Here is a 26,976-nt window from a genome sequence, read left to right on the forward strand (position 1 = left end):
AAACTGATAGCCTGTAAAAAGAAACAATTTTTTAAGTACTGTTATTTGAATAGGCGTGAAAAATAGTGTGTTCATTACTACCAAATTTCGGCCACTGTGTCATTTAGGAACTTGTAAATGGTCAGCACGCAGCCATCCACTGAAACTAATCATGCATACACATCCTGTAAACCGACTCGTTTCACATCATTTCGATAAAGAACTGTATGGAATATTTAACTAAATACCTAACTTACGAATTCAGGTACTGTCAAATAGGATGAAGATCGCAGCAAATAACGTGTAGGCAACGTTTCCTAATTCGTGGTTCTGACTCAAAGATGAGAAGTATTACATGAAACCAATTCATATTCAATGAAAATAATCTGTTATTTCACATTTCACTTTTTATAACAAAATGCATTAGTAAGAAATTCTACATAATTTTTGTAATATAAAGAATGAACAATAATTTTAGGAATTCTTTTGTACTTTAACAAAGAAATTATCACTGCTGCTCGGAAAACTGCTTTCGTACTTTTCCAGAGAGAGAGAAAAGATTTTTCTTGAAGAAGGTAGTTAATTTTTTTTTATTCCCCAAATTCTACTTGTCGCCAAATTAGTTTTATAAAAAAAAGTCTGTAACTTCTTAAAACAGCTGTTTAAATCCCCTGCAATTTCCACGCAATGTCGCTCCTTATCATCTTGAAGCTGCCGTGGCACAAACTTCGCCCTTCTCACATTCAGTTATTCTGACAGAATATCTTTAAATATGCCATATCATATTCCAAAAGTGTCGGAGGTCTTGGATGGTGTGTCTGCGATCTTGCAAAATCAGATCGCTCACTTTCCGAATTTTTTCTGGTGCGACGGTAGTTGTCGGCGAACCGGAACGGTCGTCGTCCTCAGTCGATGAACGCTTATACCAATCGTAGGTCTGTATACAGCCAAAAGCGTTCCTGCAGTGGTTTTTCCAGGTTTAAAACATAACACTCACGCGCTGCTCTTTAACTTCGCATAACCGCAAACCCCCTAAACACGACAGTGGAACATGTTCACCAACAACTCGACAGCTCTCACACCTCGTAGTCACTTGCCACACCGATTCAACAACAATGCACGCAGAAGACACGTAGCGGTATTTCAGTTTACTCGTGACCATCTGCACGCTAAAATCGTATTTCGGAAACTTCCGGATACCACCTCGCATCACGCTCCAATCAAAAGATAGTTAAGGGTCGGATCCGACGTGCTTGCCTATAGTTGTAGGTAGCTCTTAAACAAAGGCGTGACACGCCTGCCGGGTGAGGTGTACGCTCAGTTTCGAGCTGTTCGTCATGACTGTCAGATACCGAGAAACGCACCAGAATGCGGAAACAAAGGTAGAACTCCGCTCCGTGCAGGCTGTGTGAATCAGGCCCTGGTAGCAACACCAGAGCTACAGTGTCGTAGGTGTGGGTGGCTTCTCAGTACTGCGCATCACCACTTGTGGCGCTGCGTCATCAGCAGCTTACCATCGCTGCTGTCTCTTTACCGGTAACTGCATTTCTTACAGACTTTGCTGCTCCGACCGACCTTTTATTGTGACGGCACGTATGATCGTCGCTACCCATGTCTCCTCTAGCAGTTCTTTATCACAATGGCTGAAATATTCCCTTCAAAAGCAGAGCAAGCATGAAATAGATTACTATTAGTGGAGGATTGGTAGCCTGAATCTGATCCCTGCACAGTGGGTGAGCAACGTCGTCAGGAACGGTGGTTTTGGTCGTACTGTAAAAACTTTTCATAAAGCGTCTACTGGAAAGACTACAGTGCCAAAAAGTTGTAAGGTTAAGACTTGTTCAGAAGCATTAAACCAGATGAAGAATAGAGAATCAGTAGGACGCGATAATATTAAAACAGAATTTATCAAATGTGCAGTATTAATGTTAGAACCGAGTTGTCGCAGTTACTAAATGAATTCTGGAAGTGGAAGATGATTCCAAACTCTTGCAGGGTGGCGGAAGAAATTCAAAAAAACTGAAAATGCTTGTGAAAATTACAGGGGAAGAAGTCTGTTGAGGACGGTTATAAATTATATTCACGAATAATTTATAACAGACTGAAAAGAAAAAGTGACGCCCTCTTAATGGAGGAACAAAGGAACAAAATTATTTTAGAAAAGGTCTATAATGCATAGACAATACTACGATAGTGCGGCAGATAACTGAAAAGAGACGACAGCATAATCTGGTGACTCATATTTCGTAGTCTCACACACACACACACATTATATATACAGTATATATATATATATATATATATATATATATATATACGACGACATTGTTATACGATAGAAACATAAAGTTGACCAAGGAATAGAATTAATTCCTAGAAATACACATTTAAATATTGTACTCTTTGCTGATACCAAAGACAGGGGATGATATACAATTTGCTCTACATCGGTTGAACTTAATAGGCAAACTCTGTAATTCGAAAATATCAAAAATAAATCACAGTTCTGGCTTCCAAGGGAAAGTACTGAGTACATTCTAGGCTAATGCTACATGGAAAATCAGTCTCACTTTCAGCTATTAGGATGATTAAGTTATGAATATAACAATGACGTCTCCACTAAGTTAAAAAGTTGCAAATTATATGTGGTACTATTCATAGAACATTATTCAATAAAAACCAGGAAAGACAGAAAGACGAAATTCTATAAAGTAATGAAATACTAGCCTCACATACGGAAGTGAGATCTGGAAAACAACTAAGAAAGACCAAAGAAGGACACAGTCAGCTGAATTGAAATTTTTAAGGAAAGTAAAAGATGTACTCTGAGAGATCAAACACACAATTCTGAAATAATAAAGAATTAAAAATATTTCGCATGAATTAAAATAGAATACGGGATACTAAAATGGAAGTCGGATATTGGAAGAATGGGGGCAGAAAGGATATTCAGCCATGTAACAGACTTGAGACCTAAGGGAAAGAGGGATACAGGAAGACCAAGAAAAAGTGGCTTTTGCGAAGACGGTACAGGCTATATGGCTGTTTCTTGAAGTGAAGAAGAAGAAGAAGAAGAAGAAGAAGAAGAAGAAGAAGACCTCTTCCATAGATATTTTATTTATATTAGTAGCTAAAGCCGGATCTTGCAATTTACGTTCATTTGAGTAACAACCCAAATGCCAGTTATGACCACGTTTTAGTATAACATAGTATCTGGCATTCTTGAAATACAGTTTTTTCTGGCCGATATTGTGAATTTTTCTGCGGAAAATTTCCGCAGCACTGGACAGTCAAGTGAAGTCTTTACCAGTTGACACACACTGCATCTTGTCAAATGTACGTAAATTAACCACAATATGAAAACATGTTAAACTACTACAGTACTCAATATCACAAGAGGTTTCTGTCTATAGCTTTACATATATTAAGAGAAATGTTGCGAGATTCGCTGATTTCATACCGGTCATTATATACCACGTATGTGAAGGACGAACAGGATTCATAACATGGAGCGAAGATTCCAAACAATGGGGCGGCATCGAAAAAGGCGTGATAGCTTTTATTGCAAAGGAAGCAAGAAAGACTCAGGACAGAAATAGGATGACGTGCAACGTGCAAAAAAGCAAGAAGGAGAGCATGTCGCCATCTCTGGCAAATATCGGCATGAGATCATTTTCCCTCTCTAAGACACTGAGCATTCCAACCAACGTAGTGGCACTTTGCCCCAAATAGGTAATGATAGAACTTCAGACATTGTATGTACTATAAATAGACAAAACCCGTAAAATTAATACCATCTCTTAACTTTTAACAACAAAGTAATCATAACTGTGGATATCCGCTGATATATAGGCGGATCCCTCTGTCCATATTGTTCTGAATAATCTGCTTCTGTGTTTTAAGCGGTGCCTGCTTCATATTTGTTGAGTTAAATGATAACTCTTCGAAGCTGCACACTAAAAACTCGGACAAAACTGTGACAGTAGCATGGCCTGCTACCTGTAACGCTCGAAATTCAAATTTCCCTGCTAATGTTTTGCATTTTTCACTCAGTCACTGTACACCAAAGTCAACATTATTTTCGTGCAGGACGAAGACTAAGCGCTTCTTTTTATACAGTAGGTTTAATTATTCATCTTTACAGACCTTACAACAAATGATAAATGAGAGGGCTAAAGTAAAACTATTTCTGTCGACCCTTGGCCTTCGCTTAATACATGCGGAGTTTTTGTCATCACAGTTTACGACTATGTCACTAAGTGTGTCGGCGTCAGTCAACGCGAGGAAGAAAAAAAAAAAAAAAAAAAAAAAAACAGCCGTATCCGAGACTCAGCAAATAGATATACCGCTCTTTCAAGACTAGAAGCTGCTCATTGGATGCAATGTGTCGTGTGCATTAATTGTGACAATAAGATCAGTCGGCCAGGAAGAGAGCAGAGTAGAAGAGCCAGTAGAGTCGGCGGTGAGTTCCACTCACAAGGTAGCCAACCAAGAGGTCACGGGGCCACCCACATCTGGACCAGCTAACATAGCTTCTGCAGACGCCTGTCTGCAAGACTTTCGTAGCTGCGTGTGTGCCAAACCTACACACTCTCCCTTCGCTGTTGTAGTGTATCAGCGCTGTTCTGTGCGTACACTATGCTGGGTTCTTTTTGGAATAAACACTTAACGTTGTAGCGTTAATACAAACAACTGTGCTTAAGTGATAAATGGACGTTCGGTTATGTTTCTTTTCCAGTTGTTACCTAGTAATTGTACTGCCTAAAGCCTAATTCAATTCCTCAAACAGAAGTGGATGTTAAAAAAATGTTTAAAATGGCTCTAAGCACTATGGGATTTAACATCTGAGATCATCAGTCCCCTAGATTTACAACTACTTAAACCTAACTAACCTTAGGACATCACACCCTTCCATGCCCGAGGCAGGATTCGAACATGCGACCGTAGCAGCCACGCGGTTCCGGACTGAAGCGCCTAGAACTGCTCGGCCACAGCGGCCGGCGATGTTAAAAATCTGAGGTGAAACCGTCGTAGAACGGAAATGGTACGTTTCCGGACATCGGTTCCTGTTCAAAATAGTATGTACTCCCTTCCCTCTACAAGCCCAAGAAGTTTGTAACAGGAATTTCAGAACGCCCTGTATACTTTCCTTGCCGTGTCTATTGCCCACTTCGTCACCAGGCCGCATTCAGTATCGTGGCGTCTCTAGTGGTCTTAAAGATTTGGCCCATCAGTGTAGCTTTACTGTTTCCAGTATGCCTTTCCAGGTATACATTTTGCTACTTTACGTTCAGATGCTGCTACATACGCATGTGGACAACAGGTTGGAAAGTGGTTACTGAATTATAGGTCTTCCACGAATCCAATCACCGGTAGCTACAATGGCTAATGAGAGTAAAATCAGTGGCCGCAAGTGACCTTGCTGATGAGCTCAAATGCAGCTCTCTCTCTCTCTCTCTCTCTCTCTCTCTCTCCCTCTCTCTCTAACAGTTACGTTTTTTCTATAAATGATATAAAATCATTGCACGAGTCTGTGAGAATTATCACTGGTCAATATAACTATCAGCTATTTATATTTTTATTCTTTTCAAATATACACCTTAAGGCGTTTCGGCCGCAGCCGTCACCAAAATCTGTTAGACGAACAGAACAAATGAGAAGTGATAGTTCTACCGGAAATACAATATTAAACTGCATAGGAGAAGATGAAGATATATCACATCTAAAACCTCGATACACCGTATCTCGTCGATTCACCTGTACACATGTACTACGACTAGTACTGTTTAGTGAGGCAACACTCCTTACATATCTGTGGCCGCTAGATGGCGTTAAATGAAATTGGATTTGTCAACTAAAATTGAAATTAAAAAATAATATATAAAAATAATGAAGTGGGACTGTAGACGCCACGTTGAATTTCAGTGTGAAAATTCCAAATAATTACTTTGTACAGATTTTTTTTGAAATGTCTGTATCCTTTAGTTTTTGACGATAATCTGAATTTTACTTGGCAAGTCCAATTGCATGTAACGCCATCTAATAGCCACATTGTTATATAAGATAGATTGCCTCACTAGTCACCGCGCAAGTGTACAGTTGAATTGTATCGAGGTTTTAGATGTGATATGTCTTCGTTTTGTTCTATACAATTTAATATTACAGTTCTCGTAGAAATATTACATCTCATTTGTTTTGTTTATCTGACAGATTCTGATGATGGCTGTGGTTGAAACGTGTTAACATATATACATATATCAAGATGGACAAGTACACTCCTGGAAATGGAAAAAAGAACACATTGACACCGGTGTGTCAGACCCACCATACTTGCTCCGGACACTGCGAGAGGGCTGTACAAGCAATGATCACACGCACGGCACAGCGGACACACCAGGAACCGCGGTGTTGGCCGTCGAATGGCGCTAGCTGCGCAGCATTTGTGCACCGCCGCCGTCAGTCAGCCAGTTTGCCGTGGCATACGGAGCTCCATCGCAGTCTTTAACACTGGTAGCATGCCGCAACAGCGTGGACGTGAACCGTATGTGCAGTTGACGGACTTTGAGCGAGGGCGTATAGTGGGCATGCGGGAGGCCGGGTGGACGTACCGCCGAATTGCTCAACACGTGGGGCGTGAGGTCTCCACAGTACATCGATGTTGTCGCCAGTGGTCGGCGGAAGGTGCACGTGCCCGTCGACCTGGGACCGGACCGCAGCGACGCACGGATGCACGCCAAGACCGTAGGATCCTGCGCAGTGCCGTAGGGGACCGCACCGCCACTTCCCAGCAAATTAGGGACACTGTTGCTCCTGGGGTATCGGCGAGGACCATTCGCAACCGTCTCCATGAAGCTGGGCTACGGTCCCGCACACCGTTAGGCCGTCTTCCGCTCACGCCCCAACATCGTGCAGCCCGCCTCCAGTGGTGTCGCGACAGGCGTGAATGGAGGGACGAATGGAGACGTGTCGTCTTCAGCGATGAGAGTCGCCTCTGCCTTGGTGCCAATGATGGTCGTATGCGTGTTTGGCGCCGTGCAGGTGAGCGCCACAATCAGGACTGCATGCGACCGAGGCACACAGGGCCAACACCCGGCATCATGGTGTGGGGAGCGATCTCCTACACTGGCCGTACACCACTGGTGATCGTCGAGGGGACACTGAATAGTGCACGGTACATCCAAACCGTCATCGAACCCATCGTTCTACCATTCCTAGACCGGCAAGGGAACTTGCTGTTCCAACAGGACAATGCACGTCCGCATGTATCCCGTGCCACCCAACGTGCTCTAGAAGGTGTAAGTCAACTACCCTGGCCAGCAAGATCTCCGGATCTGTCCCCCATTGAGCATGTTTGGGACTGGATGAAGCGTCGTCTCACGCGGTCTGCACGTCCAGCACGAACGCTGGTCCAACTGAGGCGCCAGGTGGAAATGTCATGGCAAGCCGTTCCACAGGACTACATCCAGCATCTCTACGATCGTCTCCATGGGAGAATAGCAGCCTGCATTGCTGCGAAAGGTGGATATACACTGTACTAGTGCCGACATTGTGCATGCTCTGTTGCCTGTGTCTATGTGCCTGTGGTTCTGTCAGTGTGATCATGTGATGTATCTGACCCCAGGGATGTGTCAATAAAGTTTCCCCTTCCTGGGACAATGAATTCACGGTGTTCTTATTTCAATTTCCAGGAGTGTATATTGACCAGTTATTTTTTAATTAAACTTTTGATACTCGCAATTTCGAAGTACAGTAGATAAATCAGAAGATGAATATTATTGATATGCTAGTGAAGAAAAGTATTGCAGCAGGTTAAGTGGAAACTTTCAGGCATTCATTTAGCGATCTGTTTTCTTCATTCAATATGGATGAGAACTCTTTCTATTTCGTAGAAGAATCTCTGTTGTTGTAATGTGTTAAGGTGGTCGGTACGCGTATATTAAGAGAACAGCAAAACAAAAACTTAAAAGTGGTCAAAATGTAACCATATTTACAAATTAATTTGTTATTTAAATGTAAAATGACTCGTTCCAGATCATTACGATCCATCGTCAAACGGTTCTTGGAATATGAAACTGTCAGCAACAGAAATTTGCCGTTCTTTCAAGACAAGGTGACAGTCCGAACCTGCTCATTGGTATCGACGTCTAGAACTGGTCATGTATTGCGATAGTCAAATCTTCTGGGCAGCAATGAGAGCAGAGTGAAAGCGCCGGCAGAGGCGCGGCGAGTTCCATTCGACAACAAGAGAGCGGACCAGAGGTTACGGGGCCACCCACATCTAGAGCAGCTAACAGTTTCCGCAGCGGCCGGTCTGCAGGAATTTCGTAGCTCCATGGATATTGATATATGATAGGCTTTTCAGGCACCTGGCAGCTGCTGAAGCAAAGTAGGCTGCAAATGGTGTAACTGCTGGAAATTCAAAGAGTAAATACTGCAACTATTTTGACACGAAGTTGTTATAAATACAATAACAAAATGAAGAAGTAGAAGGAAGGAGAGGCGAGGAAAGACGTTGATGAACACGAGATAAATGCAAACATATATTCTCGAAAGACGAGTAGCAGTTTACCCTTGTCGGTGTGTATTGTTGAGGTAGAGGTACAAATATGGAATAGGGGCAGTAATATGAAATACTGTGGTTTCTCGCGTTGTAAGTGCTACACTCTGGTAAGCTACTTGGAAACTACTTCAGCTGTAGACTGCTTTGGGGTCTATTCATATTGCAGTTAGCAGCCACTGCGAGTGAGTGAAACTGTTTTAACGAATTAATTAGGAGGAATAATTTTGCACTTTGGTGGTTTTCAGTTTCATTCGTGTCATAATCCGTAAATTATTAGCATATTTTTAAACAGACGTTTAGCTAATACATTACGTTGTAAATGGAGTGTTTGTTGCCTATTTCAGTTTAATTTTCGATTTTATTTGCGTTTCTGAATTTCGAGATACTAGTGTGTCACTAATATGGAATACTAGTATTCCATATTTGTACCGTACTTTCACAACCAGATCCACTTATAGGTATTGCTACGGAAACGTCTTCACGAGCTCGAAAGCAGTGGGATGAGACTGCTATGCAAAAAAAAAGAATGGTTCAAATGGCTCTGAGCACTATGGGACTTAACATCTTAGGTCATCAGTCCCCTAGAACTTAGAACCACTTAAACCTAACTAACCTAAGGACATCACACACATCCATGCCCGAGGCAGGATTCGAACCTGCGACCGTAGCAGTCCCGCGGTTCCGGACTGCAGCGCCTAGAGCTGCACGGCCACCGCGGCCGGCTCTGCTATGCAAACAGCAATCAAAAGGGTTAGAGAAAAGAAGATGGGCTACTTGAAGGCAGCAAAAGTTTTCCAAGTTCCTAGGGGCGCTCTGTGTATTCTAGTAAATCAGATTTACCAACTGATTTAGCCACAAAGACCGAACTTGGGGCGCAAAACTCCTCTACCTAACGAACAAGAACAACAGCTGATTGAATATAGCATGATAATGGAAACCAAATTTTTTAGACTTACTCGAAAGGATCTTCAACAGATCGCATTTCGGGTTGCCAAAGCCAACAATATCCAGGTTCCACTTTTGGGTAAAGAGGCTGGAAGAGGATGGTTACGCCTTATCTTGAAGCTGCGTAAATAGGATATTTCGATTCGAAAACCCACAGCAACTTCATTTAATAGATCTCCAGGTTCTACAAGAGACAATGTGATAATATTTGATAAATAAAATTGATATATTTCGTGTTTTTCTATTGTGTTATTATGTTGACGTTGACAATGAATAACTAGATTCTCCATTATTCGTTTCAACGTTAACAAAGTTGAAATATATCGACTATTCACACATTTGTAGCCCAAAATGTGAAGAGCAAAAACTGTCAAACTTCGTGTTAGGCCTAACTTAGAAATGTTCCGAACGTAATATGTATTCGAAAATATAGGAAACATAAAATTACATCCCACAATATGAGCTACAGAAGTTTTATTTGCCTAATGTGAAAAACTGAGAAATTTGTGAACGAAAAACAAAATGGTATTCCATATTTGTACCACTTCCTCTACTCATACAAACTATAGGTCCCGGCGGAGGTTCGAGTGCTGCCTCGGGCGTGGGTGTGTGTGTGTTTGTCCTTAGGATAATTTGGGTTAAGTAGTGTGTAAGCTTAGGGACTGATGACCTTAGCAGTTAAGTCCCATAAGATTTCACACACATTCTTGTAAATCTTTGTAGCCGGCAGGAGTGGCCGACCGGTTCTAGGCGCTACAGCCTGGAACCGCGCGACCGCTATGGTCACAGGTTCGAATCCTGCCTCGGGCATGGATGTGTGTGATGTCCTTAGGTTTAAGTAGTTCTAAGTTCTAGGGGACTGATGACCTCAGAAGTTGAGTCCCACAGTGCTTAGAGCCATTTGAACCTTCGATTGAGGATGGTTGGCTATCATTAGTGTGCATTTTCCTTGTGCTTTCATTTGTTTATTGTCAATACCGTCGAGTTGACGAGCTACGTTACCCCGTGTGCCCAGACTGTGTGCTATCACAGGAGAGTCAAAGTCAGTTTTGTGTTACGTTTTTAAAACGTCATGTTTACTGAATGGTACACTGTGATACGTTCTTGAACAGGTGTTGATTAGAGGCATTAGATTACCAGTTTAAAAAAAAAAATACAGGCCCATAAGAACATATTTTAAGCGGGAAGGTGCTGACAGTTCGTGATTATAACACAGGATGGACATTCATCGTTGATGATTTTTTATCGATTGAAGAAGGCAGAGATTTTTTGCCTCAGCACACCAACTTGCGTTCTCTCTCTGAATTATCGTTAAGTCCACCTACCTCGATATTCCTTCCTTCTGACGTCCCTTCACTCTGTAGTAGCAGATACGTGCTAGGCACTGTAAAGCAGCGTTGATGAAACCACTACCTAATACCTACCACACAGAGGTCGCATAACTCGAGTTGAAAGCCAGTTCCTGAAAGTTCATATTTAAAAAATCGGGCGTTCGGAGAATGCAGTCTACTTGCGGAAAGCATTTAAAAATTAGATTGAATCTGCTTTTTATTCACGTGGAAACACATGAAATGGTTATAAAGTCCGTATTTAATATGGTAAACTTTATCCTTCATGTCTTTACAACAAATTTTCACTTGAAAAGCAGCCAGAATTTTTGCAAGTCCGACCTGACTAATTTTCATGATCTAACACTCTTCGCGAGTTAAACATTCGGTCGTTTCAGTGGTCTTCTTAGTAAGAAGTGCTCGCCAAAGTATTCCGTACAGAGCACGAAATATGCCACGCGGAATTGTTACTACGGCCAGAAAGTTCACACGCACATAAATCTCCAACTATTTAATATAGAAACACCATACTTTCATTAAAATTTTCGAACCTCCAGTCGCTTCAGTCACGATACGCTCTAACTAAAATGAACTCACTAGTTCTTCATCTTACAGACTATTTTTACGGAGGTTAGCAAGCGACTATCTCGAACTACTCTACTCACTGCCCACTCCACTATATTCGCGCGGGAACAGCTTAATTCTGATTGGCTGTTGATCTAAACAACCAATCACAATGTTCCTTCCAGATCATTCTCGCAGCAAAACTTGCCTTATCCAATCAATGATCTCATAGTAATTAACGTCATTAAAACTTCTATTTCTAGTATATTGTTTAATCAAAATAAGTGAAGTACGAATTATTCTCCAAATTGATAAATAAACTTATTCCGCCTCTAACTTCCATTCTGGCTGCTTTTATACAAAAGCAAACTCACACCGACATACGTCATCTGAATCGTGGCTGCACCATAACTTTCCGAAGGTTCGTTTGTACACGGTTATACATAAAATGACATATTAATTTTTAACGTATGTCCCACCTACACTCTCTCAATCATCCTCATGCACTCATACAGCAAAATTATAAGCAAATAATAAATCTGAGCGATTTTTGTATTACTTAAAATAAAGTAACTAAAGTTTTGAAAAGAAAATTCTAATTAATTGATTTTAAGCACTGATAACTTTGTAATGGCTTCATATGATAATGAAAGTCAATTTGTTATCGTTCCTAACTGGGTTTTAAAACATAAGAGTCGGTTTTGGGATTTTCAGGTAATTTTCATTATCTCCGGAACTATAATAAATAAAAATCTGTAATTTTGATAGCATCATTCCATTAATAACAAAAGGCTGTGTACCAAATTTGAACAAAATCGAATAATAACTGACATGGATTATTTAGATTCGTTGAGGGTATGAATTTTCGTACCGACTGAATGGTACTCTATGCAGTTTTCACGGCAGGCAGTGTCAGCTGCGCTGTGAGCAAAGCGAAGAAAAAGTAGCCATCCTGCAGCCACCGTACCAAACGGCTGCGTGTCTTACTGCAACGAATGTCATCTCGTAATAACTTGCTACGTTACAAACTGTTACTTTGCAGCATTCTGTAATAAGTCTCTAACCCATATGACATAGCGTTACGTATACTAGGAGGAGGAACTTAAAAGTTGCAAAACAGATTGTGTGGACCTCTAATCGAATTAAATAAATACGGCTACAATGGGCTATTGGAGTTATCATTAATTTTTATATTTTAATTGTTTTAGCACCTGTAAGTAAACACCTGTTTTGCTGAATCGCAATCAATTATGCATGAAAATATGGGATGTTATTGAAAAAAACGCATTGCCGTTCGTATTTTTGCAACGGGAAATGTTGCAAGAGTGGTAGTCATGCTTATTAATGTTCCCCTGGAAGCTAAACAACATTTGTTTGAGACTTTTTTAAATTATTTTTCTGGACAAAAAGTTATTTAGGGCAGTCAAGATAAATGGAACACCTTGTATAGTGATCTTCCTTATGGGGAATTAATTAGGTTCCTGAACACACACCTCGAAGGCATGCGAAATGTGGATTCGCGGCTCCGTCCGACAATTACAGTAAGTACTCGAACATGAGTCACATATGATAAAGAAATATGTCGTCTAAGTCTAAAATATTTGATGTAATATTCAGATCCGCGTCATATCGCACAGATAGCGAAAGTTAAACTGCAGAAACAGCAACTTCCCACATGGCGATGAACTGCTGAGGGCCTGTGGTTTTGTTACTTGCGCCGGCCACTGGAGCGCCGCTCACCCCTTTCCCCTGACTCAACCCACAGCCCGTCACCGCGTACTGACATTTCCAGGAGAGCTCGTAATATCCGTTTCATTGCTCCTCCCCCTTCCATTCCCCCCTCAGCGCCATTCATCCCTCATCAGCACACCCGCTCGAATCGTTTCACACATGGCCGACTATCTAAAGCCGCTTTCTCCCTAAGCTGAAACCGCGCGTTTATCGCTCTATACAACAGCACTGCAGTATTTTTGTAGCGAATATATCCTTTGTTTGTGCAGCTCACTTCTAGTCTACTGCTTTCTAGAGGGAAAAAGATTTCTGAACAAAAGAATTGCAAAGATCGTCATTTTTTGAACATCAAATGTTGGTAACTTACCACGCTACCAAACAACTCGGGGTACAGAGAAAATACTAGTGCAGTTGCGACCGTTAAATGTTATTTTGTATGTTATCCGCTACCAGGGAGCCTTTCTCTGACATCGGGTTGAGCTGTGCTGAGTCAACTACTCGTACTTTTACTACGCCCATAGTACAGTCTTTAAACGACAAAACTTCACCATTTGTGATCCACTGTGACTTATCGAAGACATTTGATTGTGTACGTAAATTATAATACGCAATTCGAAAAGTTAAGTTTTTATGGAACACGTAGTTCAGCCCGTGCCTGGTTTAATTTTTATTTGAGGAAACAGAATGCAGAAATTTACCCTCAGATTCTACAGTGATACAAAGACGGACACCACGTAGTCTGCATGGGGAGAAATTACAGCGGGGGTACAAAAGTACTCGGTGACTGGCTCGGTACTGTTGTTGCGTTATGTTAACGATGTATCATTTTATTAAAATCAGGAAACAGAAATAGTCCTGTTTGCAGATGATATAGGCAGTGTTGTGAAGCCGAGCGAAGAAGCAGTAACAGAGAATATAATAAATGATGTTTGTATTGGTTTACTGCAAACCAGTGAACCGCAATTCTTTCAAGAATCGAACTCTCGCGTATAAAAGAGCTTCAGACGTCTGATTAATTTATAAATGTGTTAATTAACTAAATATTTGGCGTTAAACACATAAGCGATAAAAAGTATAGAAAAGAAAAGGTTTGAAATTGTTGGCACTCGCTAAACTCTCTCATTTAGAAACAGATGAAAATAGTCTACGTAATTTGCGCTCAGTCCTAAGCAAAAGCAATTTTTTCACGCATTCATTGTTTGTGACGTTATATCTCCTGAACTGAGTATCGCACAATGATACATTTTTGAAGGTACATCCGGTGGTGTATGTGGGTAATCTCTGCAAACTGTGTTGCGAATATAGTTCAAATGGCTCTGAGCACTATGGGACATAACTGCTGAGGTCATTAGTCCCCTAGAACTTAGAACTAGTTAAACCTAACTAACCGAAGGACGTCACAAACATCCATGCCCGAGGCAGGATTCGAACCTGCGACCGTAGCGGTCTTGCGGTTCCAGACTGCAGCGCCTTTAACCGCACGGCCACTTCGGCCGGCTGTTGCGAATAGAGTCAGTAGTAAAGAACTAATAAACTAGTGCTGAAGTTTCACTGCATATACAGCGAGGTATAATAGGCAATGAACTTTCTTTCTTTCATCGTTTTGTTGGAGATGTCAGCGGTAAAGAGTTTCATAAAGGCTCGAAATTACGTCTAAAGTTTGTTGGAAGTCGCTAAGTGCTCTCATTCTAAAATAATATATGAATAAAGTCTGGGTGTCGGCGCGCCGTCAGTTACGCTGCCTCAAAACAAGCACACAGTTTCTAACTCTAATACTTGCTTTACTGTGTTAACTTTTTAACGTAAGGTTTCACCTCTTAATGAGCGGTTTATGATAGAATTTTGAATTTTTAATTTCGGTTGCTAATTACACTAAATATTGAAAAATTAACCCTGGAAGCCGGTAGACAGGTAACCTGTAACTGGTAACGAGTTCCGGGCCCCGGGATAGATTAAGTAATATAGATGGGCCACATATAAACTTCGAAAAAGCACAGTTCAATTTGTTATGTACCAACAAAAATCTCACCTCCTATTAACCTAGTATACCAACAAGAAATAATGAACTGACTAGAAAGTTCCAAGTTCGTAGATGTGCATACTGACGAAAAATTAAACTGGAAAATCATAGGGTTTGGGTTCAACTACTTTTGCCATGAAAAAATTATCAACTTTGGAGTACACAAGTCAGTAAGTAAACACATTTTGCATATTTTCATTCACTGACGTCTTGTAGGATAATATTGTGGGGTAGTTCCTCTCCTAGTCAAAAGTATTCATTAAGCAAAAGAAAGTAGGGTAATTAGAGTTAGGGATGGAGTTAACAAACATACATCTTTCAGTTCTCTCTTTAAGCAGCTGGTAATGTTAATCACAGCCTCACAGTTCAATTACTCACGTATCACATCTGTTATCAATAACCCATTTGAGTTAGAGTAACAGATGCTCACAAGCCTAGCACTAGAAGGAAAAATGACCTGTATTATCCTTTAATGAATCTGACTGTGGCATGGAAAGACAGTTCTCCTGACATTCCGCTTGTATCTTCGGATGACTTGGTGAAGCTTGCATCTTTTCGTGTCTTGCGTAATATAAGAGTTTTAAGAACATTCTCGAACAAATCTATATACTTTTTTATGTTTATGTGCCAGTTCTCTATAAAATTTACTGCGTTCATTTACATTATAGAACATTTTTATTAGTCGGGTGTCGAATAGCTTTTGTTGACTATTGATCTGCACGAGATAACAAAAGCAGACGCCAAGAGGTAGACCAGAACAGCACGGGTAACATGCAGTCTTGTTTACCCTATTGAGAAATTACGTCACGGAGACCTAGGAGATACGACATAGCCACCGGAATTAGCATGTCAGAAATATACGGCTGCTGTCAAAATTACCGAATACACGGACCAGAGGTGATCGTGTTATGTACCCAACGGCGCTCCATAGCATCGGACAAGTGATGGGTCCATAAGCCGGTGGTCCGTCAACGTTCATTCTTCTTGCAACCTCCACACATGGGTACGTCCATCGTGATGCCGTACGCAGAATTGGAACGCATCTGAAAAGACGGCGTTGTGCCAATCCTGTATCCGATGTCATCGTTGGATGCAGCGCTGTTGGCGCGCCTCTCTGCTGCCGCGTCAAGGGAAGACGCAAAAATGGTCAGACTATTCGTTGTGCTCCAGATGTCATCGTATCTGTCTTGCTGCAAACAATCCCATTTTCTGGCTCAAAGTATGTGACGTAGCTGTACTATCCAGCAGAGCTAACCGATCAGTATGTTGGTCCTTTCAGGCTCAGTCGCGTGGAACTTTCAGATCATGCATGAAGTCAAGCATGCTTCCCCTGAACCAATATTCGCGTGGCAGTCGTGATATCCGAACTGACACGAGCAGCAATATCGTGGATCCAGAAACTATTCAATAGACCACGATCCTGTCGCTAATTAAGACACGTGCTGATAATCGTTTCCTCTCCTTAACCGCTGGCGGCACACGGTCTTCATACCAATAACCATTATCTTAATTCGATATCTGACTGACAAGGGACGTACATGACCTAGAACGCTCAGAACCGCAGGAAAATGCGCTTAGAATATAAAGCGCTCATCCCAAAAACAGTGGTGTGAGGTATTGGCCGCGAATCTGCGCCTCTTACATCGAGAGACATTTGAATGATCACAGTGTAAGAGAGAACATTTGTAACGCCAAGGAACAAAATAACACCAAAAACACACAATTTTAATGTCGTGACTTATTAATGTTTCCCTGTGCTTAAAATAATTATGCTATCTCAGCAACAAAGTTTTATAATGACCTGATAGTGTTACGTAACTGTTCAGTCTTCAGAGTGCAAGTGTGGTAGTTCCACGAACAGACCAAAGCAAAGTAGAACAGAACAATATACTCATATCACTAAAGCCACTTTTTCACAATCGCCGGCCGGTGTAGCCGAGCGGTTCTAGGCGCTTCAGTCTGGAACCTCGCGACCGCTACGGTCGCAGGTACGAATCCTGCCTCGGGCATGGATGTGTGTGATGTCCTTAGGTTAGTTAGGTTTAAGTAGTTCTAAGTTCTAGGGGACTGATGACCTCAGATGTTAAGTCCCATAGTGCTCAGAGCCATTTGAACCATTTTTTCACTGTCAATATCAATTCTACAATCTAGCAGTCCAAATCAAACGCAACACTCATTACATTAGCAAACGATGGTATTGGTATGTCACCGTCATAATGCGCCTTTTGTCAATCATATTCTAACTAGGCTTGCACTTCGATGCAGAAAGTTGACTGTATAACACAGAGTGAAATCTGATGATGATATGGTGCTCGTGTAACTACCTGTGGCTTTTCACATTGTAGTCCTTTACAAAATCAACGAAACTTCTCACGTGTAGCTTATATTCTCTAAAGAAGTAAGCACCAGGTGCCTGCCAATATTTTGTTACCTTCGTTGTGTTTCTGATCCTGTTATATCGACATTTTGCTTTTTTGTGTTGCCTAACTTTCTCTGTTAGACCTTGGATAAGTGGTCATTCACATATTTCTTGCGGTAAGACGAACAGTTTTGAATGCGAATGGCTCATACCATTGTTTTCGAGATGAGCGGTTTTTGTTTTAACCACATTTTCGTGCGGTTATGACCGTTCGAGATCACGCAATTCCCTTGTGAGAGATGGGCTACGTAACCTTCCTTATACAGTGCGATTCCGCTGCCCCATCGATGCAGCTCGCAATGTTATAACTGGCCTTCAAAAACCACGCACGAAATTTACATATTCTCTCGCTCATTATGCACGCTCCATTAGTCCTACGGAAAAAATGAACAGGACCTATTTGTAGAAAATATAATGTACTTAAATTTTATATTGGGATACGTTTCACCTAGAGGCCGTAGTTTTCAAGACAAACGTACAAAAGTGACCTTCAAACACACTCCAACTCCCATATTCAAGCTGCAGCGATCAGCATTGAAATGGCGTCGCTCATTATGCACAAACTATTAGTCCTACGGAAAAAATGAACGGGACATATTTGTAGAAAATATAATGTACTTAAATTTTATACTGGGATACGTTTCACCTAGAGGCCGTAGTTTTCATGAAAAACGTACAAAAGTGACCTTCATACGCACCCCAACTCCCAGTTCAGCCTTCACCGATCAGCATTTCTAGTATGTTGTCCATGGTACTCCTTTCTACCACTACAAAAATTTTCCACTGTACGAATTATTTCCCACATTCCACCTTTAGCTCTTCACTGTCTGGCCTTATCATGCGACCGGCTTAGTGGAGCACTTGCAAATTGTAAAATTGACGTTTGTTTAAATTTTACGTAATATTTTTGTGAACTTTAACGGCATAAGCTAAACAATTATGCTGTTGTCTTCGTCAGGCCTTCTTACTATGAAACTACTGTGCTTTTAAGGGTTAAGTTTGAATCGAATTGCCGCGCGGGATTGGCCGAGCGGTCAGAGGCGCTGCAGTCATGGACTGTGTGGCTGGTCCCGGCAGAGGTTCGAGTCCTCCCTCGGGCATGGGTGTGTGTGTGTTTGTCCTTAGGATAATTTAGTTTAAGTAGTGTGTAAGCTTAGGGACTGATGACCTTAGCAGTTAAGTCCCATAAGATTTCACACACATTTGAATATTTTTTTAATCGAATTGTCAACGTAATTAGTTTTAGCGTAACGTTTATGGAAGTCGTTTTTCTTTCATTACCTTCACGGGAACATTTAAATTAATTATGTTAACGAAATTGCCGGCTATGCTGGTTGAGTAATAGCACAATCAATAGACACCAAAAAAGGTTCGTGTAATCGGAAATTTTTGCATAGCGGTAGGAGGGAATCCCACGAACATCATAGTAGAAATTCTGAGGGATTGCAGGTGCGTTTGAAAGTCACTTTTGCACCCGAAGACCGTGGCTCCATCGAAAACATATCCCAAAATGTCTTGTCCACTTTTTTTTCCTCTGTGACTAATAGTTTGTGCATAGCGAGCGAGAGAATATGAAAATCACGCGCGTGGTTTTTGATGGCCAGATACAATATTGCGGGCTGCATAAAACCACATCGGTAAGGGCAGCTGAATCACCCTATATACAGAGTGAAGTTGACGTTACTGTAACCGCATATTCATGCATGTAGTACACTTACGGCTAATTTAATATCCGTTACAGGCAGTGTTCATGTTGCAATTCTAATGACCAGTAGAGTGGTTATATGTCCATACCACTCCTAGCCTTATTTTAGCAGTCGCGATAGGCTGCGTGCTCTCTGTGAAACGTCACGTCTCTGTCTTAGCCAATACATTGACCGACATGGCAAAATAGGAACTTTAACACGTAATGAACACTGTATATTCGTGCGTGACCGCGTGATGTAAGCGGTCGTTGGTTCCATTGCGGAACGGGAGGAGACCTTGCAGTTTGTGTGCCAAGGAGAGCGGCAGGAAGGACGCGATGTGACGCAACCGGAACCTGCCCGCATGGGCGCTGCCCGATGCGGTGTGCGCTCCCTGCTCCCGCTACGTTGCGCGAGAGAGAAAGCAAAGCACCTCACCTTCGCTAATCCAGCGTGTGGCGCGAAACCCGACGGTTGCCGCTGCCGCCGTCACCTCCAGCAGAAGCCCTGCCAGCGCGGCACACGCTTCGCAAACACACTCACTGCCATTGCTCCTCGCGCATTCTCCTGGGAACCGTGCGGCTCTGCCCGTCACTGGTACAGCGTCCGCGAATAGCGTCCCTGCTATCTGCAGCTTTCCGTATGCTATAAACGTGGCGCTGTGTTCGGCTTCCTAAAAGGCTCTGATACAGGTTCATGCAGTGAATAAAATATGGCGGCGATTCAAAAAGAAACAACAGTTACATTTCTTTATTACAGATAAATTATAGAAGGTTGAAACACATTGCGCATATCACTGGATACAGAAAGGTTTTGACACAGCTGCGCTGTTGTTTGTTTGTAGCAAAATGGCGACTAAACCACAACAGAGATCATTTTGTGTGTTGGAACTTGGTCCAAGTCAATTCATTACCAAAGTGCAACGCGCATTTTGCCATCGATTCAGCAAGAAATCGCCTCGGCACAAACATATTTATGATTGGCATAAAAAATTCTTGGAAGTTGGTTGCATATGGAAATGAAAGGGTACTAGTCGGCCACGCACTTCTGATGGTAATGTCGTGAGTATACGAGATACGTTCACACGAAGCCGTCGAAAGTCCACAAGATGCGACAGGAATGTCATTCTGGACATGCTGCGAAATTGGCTATTCCCTCAACTTCAAGAAGATTCCAATGCTTTCATTTTTACGCATGACGGTGCCCTGCCTCACTTTCTCCTTGAGATGCGGCGTTATCTTAACAACGCCAACCCACAACGTGAGTTGGAATAGGTCGCCAATAAGATCTTGCTCACAGCTTTTGGCCTCCCAGGTCGACAGATCTCACACCTTGCGATTTTTTTTTTATGAGGGGCTCATAAAAGACAGTCTTTTTCCCACTTATGGCAGCTGCTCTTCAAGATCTGAGAAATCGAATTGTCGAAGCTCTAGATTCAATAAACAGGGACCTGTTGATTCTTGTGTGGAATGAAAAAGACTACCGTCTCGATGTTTCTCGACTAATGCATGGTGCTCATGTTGGGCGTATGGTATAGTATCTGAGCGAACATAAAAATTTGAACCTTTCTCAATCCAGTGACGTGCGCGGTGTGTTTCTATCTTTCACAGTTTGTCTGTAATAAACAATTGAAATCTGGTCTTCCTTTTTGAATCACCCTGTACTTGCTTACAGAGTGTAAGTCCATATACGACAGCGAAGAGTCCCTAGCAAGCAGAACTCGCTTCAAATGTTTTTTATTCCAGTCTTTGATCACAATATGAATTCTTTAGACGATGACCGGTTTCAGTCCCTAATCACCACCCTCAGGTCTTTTTTACGCTATATCCTAAAGCGATAAGATATGAGGATGGTCATTACGGACTGAAACCGGTCATCGTCTAAAGAATTCATATTGTGACTGGAATAAAAACCATTTGACAGTATTGGATCACTGCGCCCATGCCGCAGTTGTGATGATGATGATGATGTTTGGTTTGTGGGGCGCTCAACTGCGTGGTTATCAGCGCCCGTACAATTATCCAATCTTTGCTCAGTCCAATTGCGCCACTTTCCTAGATGATGATGAAATGATGAGGACAACACAAACACCCAGTCATCTCGAGGCAGGTGAAAATCCCTGACCCCGCCGGGAATCGAACCCGGGACCCCGTGCTCGGGAAGCGAGAACGCTACCGCGAGACCACGAGCGGTGGACATGCCGCAGTTGGTAGAACTCGCTTCGTCTTTCTGAATGGCGAGATACACTGTTGAGACAAAGCATCACGACCACTGCCAACCGCGACAGCTGATGACACCTGGGGGGCGTTACGGTCACGTGACGTATTAAGGAAAGTATGTCAGCGGAGCAGAGACGAGGGGGAAATTCACTGGCATAAGAGACTTTAACAAAAGACAGATTTTTATGGCCATGTTCGCGTGCTACTGTCATGAGCATCTATGGAAAGTGGTTGAAGGACAGCGAAAACCACGAGTAGCCGACAAAGTACTGGACGTCCATGCCACATCACAGAATGAGGAAACTTGTCCGCACTGTGAAACAGGATAGGCAGCGATCGTGGCAGATCTGACAAGTAAAATACTTGTGTAACCACATACGTTTCTGAGCACACATCGTTGAACATCGAGTTACGCAGCAGACGACCTCTACATGTTCCCATATTGACCCGACATCATCATCAGTTACAATTGCATTCGGCACGCGATTGTCGAGACTGGACCGTGGATCAATGGAAATATGTGACCTAGTCGGATGCATCACGTTTGTTTATACACCACGCCAATGATGGTTTCTGGATACTCCGTCGGCTAGGCGAACAGCTATTCAAAACATGCACCGCACCACAGTCGCAAGGTGGTGCGGGCAGTACAACGCTGTCGGGGACATTCCCCTGGGTTTTCACGGGTCCTGTCATAGGAATGGAAGGCAACATCACACCTGTCGATTATGTGAACATTATACGGATCACCTACAGCCCTTCATACATGACGTCTTCCGAGACGGCGATGGCATCTTCCAACAGGATAACTGTACGTGAGACATGGCCGGAATCGCGCTACAGTAGTTTGATAGTGAAGTGACTTTGATGTCTTCGTCACCTAAAACGCCTGATCTGAACCTGATGAAACACATCTGGGACGCTATCGACCAGTAATTTACGGCAGTTGTCACATGTGCGTAGACATCTGGTGCGACATACCTCCGCAAAAGGGAGTTGCTGAACCCACTCCACATTAATCGCAAATGTGTCGAAGATTAAAAGTGGACCAACACACTTTTAAGCTGTTTCGTATCATTATTGTATTTTAGAACCGACTGTCGTATCTGGTGTACCTCAAGGACGCGTAAATACCAAAGATCGTAATAACAATATTCATACTGAAATGTGAAAGCTGTTAACCTAGTAGATCTAAAGTATTTATCTAATTTTTTTTCTACTAGTAATACAGATGTTTAAAACAACACTGGCCCGATTCCACAAGATTGTCTTCTACACGAATTAAGATAGAAACTAGGAATAAATTTTAATTTACGCTTAAGACTACAAGTTTTTATTGTTAACAGAAGCATCCAGCATTACAAATGCATAAATTTTACATGAATCCACATAAAGCTTTGGGGTGCTTTTTAGGATTATGTTTTGGATCAAAGCTTTCATTTACCTTTAACATATTTCTAATGTCCCCTCCTTAAGACGCACAACAATCATCCATACGGCAGTCCAACTACTTCCACGTATCTACGAGCATATGTGGAGTTATGGCGTTCACTGGTGTTGCTGTGCGGCGTCACAATTCGCCCAAACTTGTTGGAAGAAGTGGAACATAGACGGAGCCTTTCACGAGAAAGAAAAGAAAAAAAAGGGAGAGATCAGGCTACCTTGAAGGCCGATGACACAATCTGACATTCGCACGCCGCTTATGCCCTTAGGAAACGCAATGCCGTACTCTTGAAGAAAATCCCACAGCACAGTTATAACTGAATTGCATGTGTTGAAATGGGGAACGCAAAACACCTTTGTTCATATATTACTTGTTATTTGCTTCGCTGTTACTTGCAATTTCCACACAAGAATTAGAGAAGCGCACTGAAACTTCCGTGGTAAAATAATCACAAGAGTGGAAATTCATAGTTGTGTGTCATTGTCACAGGCTGGTTGGAATCAATTAGTAAGGTTCCGTAAATTCTACACTAATAGACTGATTTCTCTGTGATTGCCATTACAATGTAGAATGGAATATAGTAATCTTTACACCAGTTTCTCATAAATATCCTTTTACTAGTCATTTCAAAATACTGGCAAGAGTATCTGGTACAGTTCAATATATCTTATCACAAAGTATTACTTCAACTGTCATGTGCCTGTACTGTTCTGATTCTGCGTGTTTAAAACGTGTTTCGCTGAAGTTTCAGCATCATCAGTGGCCTTTAATTTTCTTTCTATTAAACAACAGGGAAAATGCTCTTTACTATTTATACACATATAAATCGAGACTCTTAAGCACATGTTTACAGATTTGAGTAACACCCAGTCTTGTATACGCTGATCAGCCAGAACATTATGACCATCGACCTACTATCGATATAAACCTGTACACACGGTAGCAGCATTACCTGGCGAGGAATGACTGCTAGTCAGACACAAGCACGGTCCATGTAGTATCCGTGTCCGTGTGTAGAACGGGGAAGGCACGTGATCTGAGTTTGACCGAGGGCAGATTGTGATGGCCCGGAGGCTCGGACCGAGTGGGGTTGTTCAGTGGTTAGCACGCTGGACTCGCATTCGGGAGGACGGCGGTTAAAACCCGCGCCCAGCCATCCTGATTTAGGTATCCCATGATTTCCCTAAATCGCTTAACGCAAATGCCGGAATGGTTCCTTCGAAAGGGCACGGCCGCTTTCCTTCTTCATCCTCCCCTGATCCGAGCTTGTCCTCCGTCTCTAATGACCTCGATGTCGATGGGACGTTAAAAATACTTATCTTCTCCGGAGGCTCGGCCCGAGCATTTTGGGAGCTGCACGACTTGTCGGGTGTTCGAGTGTCTCCAACAAGTAGTGAAACCAAGGTGATATCTCGTCTAGATATCGTGGGGTTGGTGGGCCATCCCTCATTAGAGATGTCGGACGTCGTGGGCTGGGCATACTGGTAAAACAGGACAGGTGGCGAACTGTGGTGGAACTAACATCAGACTTTAATGCTGGGCAGAGTACAAGTGTGTCTGAACACACAGTGCACCGAACACTCCTAACGATGGACCCCCGCAGCCGACGACCCATGCATGTGCCAATGTTAATACCACGACGTCGGTAACTACGACTGAAATGAGCACGGTAGTGGACGTGGGCGAAGTGGCAGAGCGTTGCAAAGTCTGATGAATCCCGATATTTTCTTCATCATGGCGATGCGAGGGCGCGAATGCGTCGTCTTCCAGGGGAACAGCTCCTTGACACCGATGCTGTGGGACGGAGACAATCTGGTGGCGGCTCCTTGTGCTCTGGGGAATATTCTCGAGCGCATCTATGAGTCCAGCGGAGCTCGTGCAAGGCACCATGGCGGCCAAGGAGTATCGTACACTGGTTGCAGAGCACGTACACCAGTTCATGATCATCATGTTTCCCGACGGCAGTGGCATTTTTCAGCAAGATAATGCGCCGCTTCACAAGGCCAGGAGCGTGATGGAGTGGTACTAGGAACACAGTGGCGGGTTCAAATTGATGTGCTGACCCCTCACTCGCCAGGTCTCAACTCGATCGAACACATCTGGGATGTAAATGAATGTGGCGTCAGAGCTCATCGCCGCCATCCCCGGAATTTACGGGAATTAGGTGACTTGTGTGTGCAGATGTGGTACCAACTCCATCCAGCGACCCACCAAGGCCTCACTGCTTCCATGCCACGATACGCTGCCGCTGTTATCCGTGCCAAAGGTGGACATACTGGCTATTAGGTAGGTGGTCATAATATTCCGGCTGATCAGTGAGTATGCCTTGTTATCATATACTACGGTTTTCCTGGTATTCTATATTTTACATTACACTTATTTCCCTTTCACAGTTTATTCAAATGGCTCTGAGCACTATGGGACTTAACACCTGAGGTCATCAGTCCCCTAGAACGTAGAACTAGTTAAACCTAACTAACCTAAGGACTTCACACACATCCATGCCCGCTAGCCCGAGGCAGGATTCGAACCTGCGACCGTAGCGGTCGCGCGGTTCCAGACTGTAGCGCCTAGAACCGCTCGGCCATTATCTTCACTGTGAAAAATTGCACTATTTATACTTCCCCTAAGGCTTTTTAGAAATTTCGAAAACAAGATGGCTTAGCAGTTGAATGTGTTCTGGGCGGGAGTTTTGAATCTTTTTCAGGTGTTACTTCTACGTTAAGTCATGAAAATGTATTTACTTGAACTGATAATTGTCAAAATATGTAAAAACTTCTATCTGAAGTGTTGCGTCGTGTGAAATTATTATTATAGATACAATTACGTCACGCGCTAAAATATCGTCATTTATTAACATCCACTCGTCAGAAATCTTCCAATACTATTGATGTTGAAAGCTGCACAATTGAATTTAAAAAGTTCGAATAGCGAATTTTCCACCATTCGATAATTTAATGACTAGGTATGTTTCCATACTGATTCTTACTAACGTTTTTGCTACAGAGAACTATTCATGCAAATATGTTAAAGCTCTTACTGTCTCCGCATATCAATGATAATTTTTATTGATAAATAACTTTTTTAGAGCGACAATTGAGAATCCACTCAACATCTGCCCTACGTACAATATTATTAAATTTGCCAGTCTTTCTTCCAGACAAATACATTAAGTAAAGATGCCTGCGTAATGGAAACACTATTACTCAGAAAATAAAATGCATAAAAAAGGAACGATGAAGTAGCGTTATGGTTTAACGTCCCGTCGACGATAAGAAGAGGATGTTAAAACGTTGCTTAAGAAAGCAAGTGGCTCCGGAGTCGAGAGAGTGCATTTTCTACCTGTCTATTTACTGAGAGTGAGAGAGGGGGAGAGTGCGGGCGATTTCCGCACGGTGTTGACAGTGTGTTTCCAGTAAGTGGTGCCTTCTGTAGCCGCCAACACGTCCGGCGGGGTCAGCTGAAAGAGGCGGTAGGTCCATGTTTACAGCAGTTCACTGCCCGTGTGTATCCGCAGAGCAGCCTGTAAACATCGCGGGTGCCACGAAGGCGATTACTCATCGCTGCTGACACGTCTCGACTCACTGCCCTTTAACACATACTTACGCTTATGCAAGCGTTCCAGGACCAGACTGGCCACTATATACGACTTTTCCTATCCGTTCGAACACATTGTAGCCAAATTCTGTTACACTTATGATCACATAATATATACATATTTCCCCACTCTTTGTTCAAGACAGACCAATTCTGAAACAGTACGCCTACATCCATATCATAACACTTGAAACTTTTTTATAAAATATTTGCTTAAACTGCTGAATGAAATTGAATGCAAGTGTCACTTTACTAGTCTTTATCCTTACAACACTGGCCTGCTGAATTTGACCTGGCAAACAGAACTCAAACTTTTCGTATTCATTAATTACTCTCAATACACAACGGTAACGCGATCTGACTGCTGCCAAATTAACTCAAAAGAATAGCCCTGACAAAAAAGAAATCTTAACAATAACCTATACATTTCATTAAGCACTTACCTCACAAAAATCTTCATTACGCGAACTACTGTAATACAGCGA

General features: G+C 42.4%; 1 protein-coding gene across 4 annotated transcripts in view; it reads right to left on the minus strand.

The window, feature by feature from the left end:
- The window catches only part of LOC126162853 (phospholipid transfer protein C2CD2L), a 585,870-nt gene that overhangs the window by 432,137 nt on the left and 126,757 nt on the right, over positions 1-26,976 (minus strand). The window lies entirely within an intron of this gene.

Source organism: Schistocerca cancellata, chromosome 2 (genome assembly GCF_023864275.1).
Source record: "Schistocerca cancellata isolate TAMUIC-IGC-003103 chromosome 2, iqSchCanc2.1, whole genome shotgun sequence".
NCBI classification, from domain to species: domain Eukaryota; kingdom Metazoa; phylum Arthropoda; class Insecta; order Orthoptera; family Acrididae; genus Schistocerca; species Schistocerca cancellata.